The following is an 8155-nucleotide window of genomic DNA, read 5'->3' on the forward strand; positions in this document are numbered from 1 at the left end:
TGCCAGCCCAGCACTTGGGCATCTCCAAGTGCTGGGCATCTCCATCTTACATGTTAAAACTTCAGATCCTACTGATCACACAGTTCTGATTTCACATCTATCTCAAATAATGGCATCTCAATCAGGAACATTCTAGAGTGCTTCTACTCTGACCAAGTCATTGGTTTTTCTCCATGAACTTCAATATGACAGAAATTTGTTTGGGAAAAATCTCAAGTCCCCTCCATGCTTGGGCACATGTTCTTTATCTCTGAGTTTAAAAGTCATGTTTATGAATGGGAAGCAGGTAGTGTCCAAGTGATGTGGGGCCTGTCTCTGTCACAATGAGTGTAACTGGATTCACTCTGAAGGACACAACTGCCTCTTTAGTCAATCCAAGAAAACCAAAGCTGTTGGTATGGCCAGCATAAACACAGAACCCTTTTCAACATCAGGAACGATGTGAATCAATTTGAATTAAATTGGGTCACTTTGATCTAATAATATATGGCGATTTTGGCAAAATTTTGGTAAATTTTTTCTATGTCCTGAGGATTGAACCATGTGCTGCTGTATGGTAGCTGAACGACATCCCAGCTCCCCCAAATGTGTAATATTTGAAGACATATTTCTTCCTGGTTACACGAAGACCACAGATGATGAAGATATCATTCATAAATCCAAAAGGAAGTAAATTATGGAATGAGATAGACTAGAATGCAAGACACTTAGTTATTAAAAACAGTCCAGAATTTTCTCTGAAGAAAGGTGATTTTTAAATCAGGAAAAAATAAAGTAATTGTAAGTACTAGTTTCTAGATTTCCTATCTAAATAGCCAAAGCAGCAAGATGTAGCTTTAATTAGTGCCGTGAGTTCCTGATGGGCAGAAATTCATTGGGCATGTTGTGCTTAGGTTAATTGGATTGTGTGTATCTCGTAGCAAAGTTTTCTAGAACATAGTCTTATCCTTCTCTTCCTGCTTCTTTCCTTTTTCCTTTCTATTTTCTCTCCTTTGAAATGAGGAAATATAAATATAAAAATTTAATATTTCAGCTCCTCTGGATAATCATTCTGAACACTAAATTTTACAGTGTAGTCTTGAGACAGGGAAATTCATTTGATTCTCAGGACAATTGAACAGTGACCAAATCTACAGTTATTTCACACATCCCTGGTCATTCTCCATGACAGGGTCTTCATTTAATCTTATTTATAGCATGCAACACTACCCCAAAATAAATAATTCCTCTACTTATGGAGTGTCTTCTATCTGCATGGCCCTCTGAAACGTCAACTCCATAGGTCAGGGATTCTCCCTGTCTGGTTCTCAGTGGAACCTCCAGTCACCGCAGGCACCCAGCACAAGACAGCCACTTTGCAAAAGTGTTGGAAAACGAACATCTTAGTTTCTTATTCTTCACCTGCCACTTAGAAGCGTCCAAAGAAGTCATTGCTTTTAACCATACAGTGTTCCAGAAAACTGCATCAAAAAGTGGATCCCTGCGAAGCAAATTCTATCTTCTTAGAAGGAGAGTGACTTTCTTAAGAGATAGAGGTATTTAAATTAGAGAACATCTTAAAAGAACCCATGTATGTGTCCAAAGAGACACAGGACAAAACATCCTCTAACCCCATAAACAGTCACAAGCTTGACATTATCTCCTGGGTCACTGGTCTTTGAATTGTGCTCTTCAGATGCCTGTGGGATCAGCCAAGGCATGTTGGGGACTTCCTTGGGGAGGGGAGACAGTGAATGTGTCTCCAGACCCCCGACTCTTCCCACCTCTTCCACTCTTTTGTTTCATTTAAAGGAGTCAGTGGGTAGGAAGGCTCAACAACTAGAATCCTAGATCTAGATCACCACCATACCTCATTGCACATCAGGAACTCGTGGCCCTGGAGGTACAGCAGTAAGTCAAGTAGACAAAGTCTCTGACTTTATCAAGCCAGGCTCCTCCTGGATGAGAACACCAAAGCTAAACCATAAATACATGCAGCAGGCAGTGGTAAGTGTAAGGGGGCAGTAGAACAGGAGGCAGGAGCGAGATCGTTGTCAACTTACGTCAGGTGTTGACGAGGCAAGGCCTTACCACTAAGGCAGAACTGGAGCAGAGGTCTGCAGGAAGTGAGGGAGGAGGCAGGGAAATTTCTGAGGGAAGATTTTCCTACCCCAAGGGAAGAGCAAGAGCAAAGGATCTGAGCCCGGAATGTGTTTGGTGCCTTTAAGAAACAGCCAGGAGGCCAGTGAGGAGGAGGAAGAGGAGGGAGTGACAGGAAGTAGGTCAGCAAGGTTGGAGTGGGTCAGTCATGACCTAAAGGCCACTGAGACACTTTGGCTTTTACTTGGAGATTGGAGGGCATTGGAGCATTTGTAGCAAAGGGGTAGCAGGATCTGATGAAGGTTGTAACAGGATCCCTCTGACAGCTGTGTCAAGATTAGATAGGAGAAGAGCAAGCATGGAAGCCAGGAGACCAGTTAGGAGGCTTCTGCAAAAACCCAGTTGAGGGGTGATGGTGGCCTGGAAGAGGTGGTAGGAGTACGTCTATGGAAAGACTTGGTCAGTTCAGCATTTATTTTGGAGGTGGAACCTAAATGATATGCAGATAAACTGAAAGTAGATGTGAGAGAAGGGGAGGAGTCAAGCATGGCCCCAGGGATTTCTCTTGAGAAACTGGAAGGATGGAGTTGCCATTCTACTGAGATGGAGTCTGAAGAAGGAAGAGGCTACAGTACAGGGTAGGAATAGGGAAACTTGGGAATGAGGAGTGTATTTGGAGACATTTAAAATGGTATAACAAGTCATCACTGGACATATGAGACTGGAATTTAGGGGACAGGTACAAGATGGGAGATGCAAATTTGGTAGGTATCAGTATAAAGGTGAGTTTTAAAACTTTAAGATTGGATGAGATCACCAGGAAGTGAGTATAGGATGGAGAGCAAAGAGGGACTGGGGCTCTTCAGATATCTGTGCATGAGATGAAAAATCACCTCCAGAAATTACTACCAACTGAGCATATTTAGTAACATCTTTGACTCCTTCTACTGGAGTGATGGGTGTGGATCACAGTGCTTGGCAGAGATCTTCAATAAATGTTTATGGGAAGAAATGGAGGAAGGGAGGAAGGAAGAAGGAAGGAAGGAAGGAAGGAAGGAAGGAAGGAAGGAAGGAAGGAAGGAAGGAAGGAAGGAACATAGGCGGATAGGCAAGCTGCATAGGTAAGGTTGCTGGAACAGAGAGCATCAGACACCTTGAGACTAGGATGTTGAATGGGTTGTCCACAAAGTCATTTATGGTCTCTGTGATGATGGCAGGGTTTAGGGGGAAAGGAGAAGTGTGAGCCGGAAGACAAGATCTCAATGACCCAAGGAAAGTGAGTGAACAATCTATAGTTGAACAGCAATGGATTTCGTTGTTGGTCAAATGACATGAGTCCATGAATCTCAAAGAAGTAAAGATTTTTGCATGAGAGAGTGAAGTAAGGATCTGAGGCAACAAATGGGAGAAAGGAGGGATGTCCCCTTAAAAGGACAGTAAATAAGGAGGCTCTTGGGAAAGTGCCAGGTTTTAGATTTTAATCAAGAAAGGAGAAAAGTTTTGTGCCAACAAGGAGGAAGATGCAGAAGAGTTTGATCTCAATAAAGAAAAGGTTCAGGGTACACATGGAAACAAATTTGGAGGAAGGTCAGTACTAACAGGAAGAATTTGAAAGAAAACATGGAACATTCTAAGGATAACAGTCTCCATAGCTGCAGAATCTTGCATTTTGACCAGAAGTGGAGGTCAACAGAGGAGGGAGGTGAAATGGAATCATCCATCTTCTAGTTTGTGGTTTGCAGAGAACTGGAGTTGACAGCCTGTTAGTGTCAGCAAATTTCAGTCGTTGCTGGGGCTTCACATAGAATACTCTTGGGAAAAAAATGCCTGGTGTCTCCCTAGAGAACTCTATCTTAGTCAGGTGTTGAGGACAGGGTTAGGTGGCTTCTAGAAGAATCCCAGCAGAACTTCAGGGTCAGGACACCTATGGAATCATGAACTAAAATGGGAGGGACTTGTAGAAGGGTAGGTGACATTTCTAAGAAAATGGTCCTCTCACCCCAGGCAATGAAGGGTCAGCTGGGTCTCTGCCCTATCCCACTCCCTACCCCACCTGGAGGTCAGGTGGTCTGGACCTAAAACTCCCTGAATCGGGCCCAAGATGGCCTGGAGAAGACCCTCCTACAGCCCTTCTCCATCTGGTTACCTTCCTGTTCTTCCTTGGTGCTCCTGTAGTGAGCTATTCCTGCAGGAGCTCCTCAGGAGATGAACAGTATGTGTGCTCGCTCCTGGACTGTGAGGTCCCCCAGGGTGGAAAGGAGACTCAACTGTATTTGTGTCTCTAGCACAGGGAAACTGGCCTTTATCCAGTCACCCAAGTGTCTGAAGATTGGGGAAATAACAAGAAAATCAGTGAGAATTCAGAAAGTTTCTCCCTCATGATTTGGCACTGTAGAGCAATTCCACAAGTGTCCAAGTGGTTCCCGGCCTCTGGGCCAGCATGACATGTGCAAGATAGCATTAGTCAGTGTGCAATAGCTAAGACTGGATCCATTCAATCCATCTCCCTGCTCCATATTTGACTCCAAAAGATAAACAGTCTCTTTTAAATTCTCCATTAGTGATTCATTCCTCTGTGTCAAGCACCACCAAGAGTTTGGGGTTCTCTGTCTCCATAGTGAGAATGATCTTATGGGACCAGCTCCAGGCCCGCAGGACAGAGCCAAGTGGGAGCTCCATAGCCAGTGAGGAAGGGATGCAGGAAGGTGAAGACGAACGCTAAAGGCAAGCATGTCCTCTTCTCCATGTTGGTTCGTTTTTATCACCAAAAGCCAACATACAATGGATTTCTTCATGTTTCTCTTATAGATTCATTGAATACATGTGGGGCCTTTTTATTTTTGGGGTGCTGGGGATTGAACCCAGGGCCTTGTGCTTACAAGGCAAGCACTCTACCAACTGAGCTACATCCCCAGCCCTGTGGGGCCCTTTCTTGGGTTCACCTTTTCTATGTGCTCTGACAATTGCTAGATAAAATAGACTTCTTATCTCCCTGCATCCATATCCACACCTGTCTCTAAGAGTTTATTTACTTATTTTTACTTGCCTGGGGGTTGAACCCAGGGCTCCCCAGGGCTCTACCACCACTCAGTCACAACCCCAGACAGTTTCGATTTTTATTTTCAGATGGAGTGTGGCTAAATTGCCCAGGCTGACCTTGAAATTAAACTCACCCTACCTCGGACTCCAAAGGAGCTGGGATTACAGGCACACACCAGCTTATTTATTTTAACTCTTTGTGGTGCTGGGGATCTGAATCCAGGGTCTTCAACATGCTAGGGAAGAGCTCTACCACTGAGCTACCCAGCCTCGAGGATGGAATTTTTTAAAAAGTCAAGTCACTTGCTCCTTAAGACTAAATACAGGGTACCCTCTGACAAGGGGAGTTGGGTGTTGGCAAGAAGATCTTTGGGAGCCAAAGGGCAGCCACTATGCTCTGAGGGGGAAAGAGGGTCATACTCCTAAGAGAGAGCTTGATGGGAAAGGAGCTGCAGGAGCTGATGAAGCTAAGACAACCACTAGGAGGGAGCCTTCCTATGGGATCTGGCGAGGACAGAGCTGATGGGACAGGGAAGGAGGTGAGAAGGAGGGAAGTTGTCTCTCCTGAAATAGGACAGGAACTGTTTTGATTATTGCCCTCTTTGCACAAGTAGTTCAAAGCAGGACGTCTTAGGACTATTGTTATCCTGTGTTTAGACTACAGGAGACACGGCAAATCAGAAAGGAAAACCTGTCACCAAGAACTGAATTCAAGTATGTCGGAAAGTGGCTGATGTCCTCATTTCCAAATTCCCAAAGGAACAGGCAGCCAGGGGACATATGAGAGCTCTTTCTCAGCAGAGAGAGCCGGGGCCACAGGGTGGGCACTTTCAAGAGAAAAGAGGCCAAACTCAAGAAGTTCTCTTTCCCAAATTTCTAACCCATTCAAGGATGGTCAGGGAAAGTGCACTTGACTTGTGTGTCCCCATTTATGTCTAGATGCATATAGTATCTCACGTTTATAGGTTCTTATAATCCCTGGTACTTTGTTGACCATCGATCCTTGTCTACTGAACCGTTTTGAACAGATGTTTTTCTGTGACACAGGGTGTACTTTTCTGACCAGGGCATTGGACCACAGACACTAAGCAGTGGGCTGAGACCAGGTCCTTTAAGCCGAGGCTCAGTACAGACCAGGGATGTGACTGGTCATCCAGTCCAAGCAGGCAACAGATCACCCCTCCAGGGAGTCCAGGAGTCAGGTGGTGCCTGTGGATTGGAGGGGCTTGAGGGATAGCTTTAATCCTGAGAGAACCCTGTGCTAGCTGCGGGAAGGAGGGATGCAGAGGAGATGACAGAAAGCCAGGTCACAAAGGCAGGGCCAGGAAGATGCCAGAGCTTCTGATCGCCTCACTCTTTACCCTGTAACTTTCATCCTCATCCTGTGACCTGAGAAATTCGTCACCTAATTCATATGGGTCCATTTTGCCTTCAGACAGAACAGAAAGGGGAAAAGTGAGGAATTATAGCCAGGGAGCCTATCTGAGCAGCAGGACTCAGCCGACCCAGTCAGATGTGTATTTATCCCCCCACTCTTCCTCTTCTCCTTATTCTTCTTGGCAGGGTCTTGCTAGTTGCCCAGGCTGGCCTCACACTTACAATCCTCCTGCCTTAGCCTCCCAAGTCCTGGGTTTCCAGGTGTGCACAATGCCTGGCTTTCCTGAACTCATACCCATCGAGTGCCAGGCTCTTGCTAGCTGTTTTATAAAAAATTCCAATATAGAATTCACAGCAATCCTAGTGGAATATGCATCTACTATGATTTGAATGTGTCCCCAGCGTTCATCTGCTGGAAACTTAATCCCGCAGGCAAATGTTGGCAGGTGGGGCCTTTAAGAGGTGATTAGGTCACAAGGACTCTGTTCTCATGAGTGGACTGATGTCATTATCACAGAAAGGGGTTTGTTATTGCCAGAAGTGGGGTCCTTAAAAGAGTGAATTAGAGGAAAGAGTGAATTAAAGGAAAGAGTGAATTAAAGGAAAGAATGAATTAAAGTAAAGAATGAAATATACACACAACAAAATAGCAACAAAGTATATAATTTTATCATCACTGGTCTGATTTTCAAATCAAGTTTTCAGGTTTGCACCCATGGGTTCAATGCATGTACTTAATTAACTATGGAAGAATACAGTATCAGTTCCTGCTGGATTTACATCATCTGACCCAGTGGATAAAATCCATCCAGCAATTTCTTGCTTCCTTAGCAAGAGCACTTAAACACCGCCACTGGGTAGTGTAGTTATTTCTAAAGAAAACTATTAGATGGGACCATTGTCTTATTAGTTTTCTATTTCGCGTCTGTGTAACAGTCAGATCATACAAAGAAAAGAAGGTGGAGAACAGAAGCAGCGAGGGGAAGAGAAAAAAGAAATATTTTCATGGAAAGACATGGAGGAAGCTTAAATGCATATTACTAAGAAAAAGTAGCCAATCTGAAAAGGCTACATACTCCACCATTCCTTTTAGGAAAAGGCAGAACTCTGGAGGAAGTGAAAAGATCGGTGGTTGCCAGAAGTTTGGCAGAGAATGCAGAGAAGGACAGAGAATTCTTACAGCAGCAACACAAGTCCATGATTCTGTAACATACATCCATCCAAACCCGCAGAGCATACAGCACCCAGAGTGAGTGCTAGTGTAAACCGAGGACTTTAAGTGGTAAAGATGTGTCCATGGCTAACAAATGCATGGCTCTGGTGGGAGATGTTGTAATGAGGAGGCTGTGCATGTGCAGAGCAGAGGCATATGGGATTTCTCTGTACCTTCTGCTCAATTTTACTCTCAACTTAGAACTGCTCTGAAATATAAAGTCTAAATAAAAAGTTTTAAGAGAAGTATTTTAAAATTGTTGTGACCAAAACAAAACAGAAAAGTTGAACAAACTTGTGAGAAATTCAGGTGACAGACAGAAAGAAGAAAACCCAGACTTTGGTAGCTTCGGTCAGGCCCCTTAGAAACGAATGCTGAGTCAGAGATTTGGGGAGGTCTTAGAAATAGCACCTGCCAGGAAATGAGGGGGCAGGATAGGGTGGAGAG

General features: G+C 44.4%; 1 non-coding gene across 1 annotated transcript; it reads right to left on the reverse strand.

Annotated features, from left to right (window-relative positions):
- Window positions 1-4919: 4919 nt before the first annotated feature.
- Window positions 4920-4993, reverse strand: Trnat-ugu (transfer RNA threonine (anticodon UGU)). The gene has a single exon. It is a non-coding gene; the product is annotated as a tRNA-Thr (tRNA).
- Between the last annotated feature and the right edge of the window lie 3162 nt (window positions 4994-8155).

The sequence above is a fragment of the Sciurus carolinensis genome, chromosome 1 (assembly GCF_902686445.1).
Source record: "Sciurus carolinensis chromosome 1, mSciCar1.2, whole genome shotgun sequence".
Classification (NCBI taxonomy): domain Eukaryota; kingdom Metazoa; phylum Chordata; class Mammalia; order Rodentia; family Sciuridae; genus Sciurus; species Sciurus carolinensis.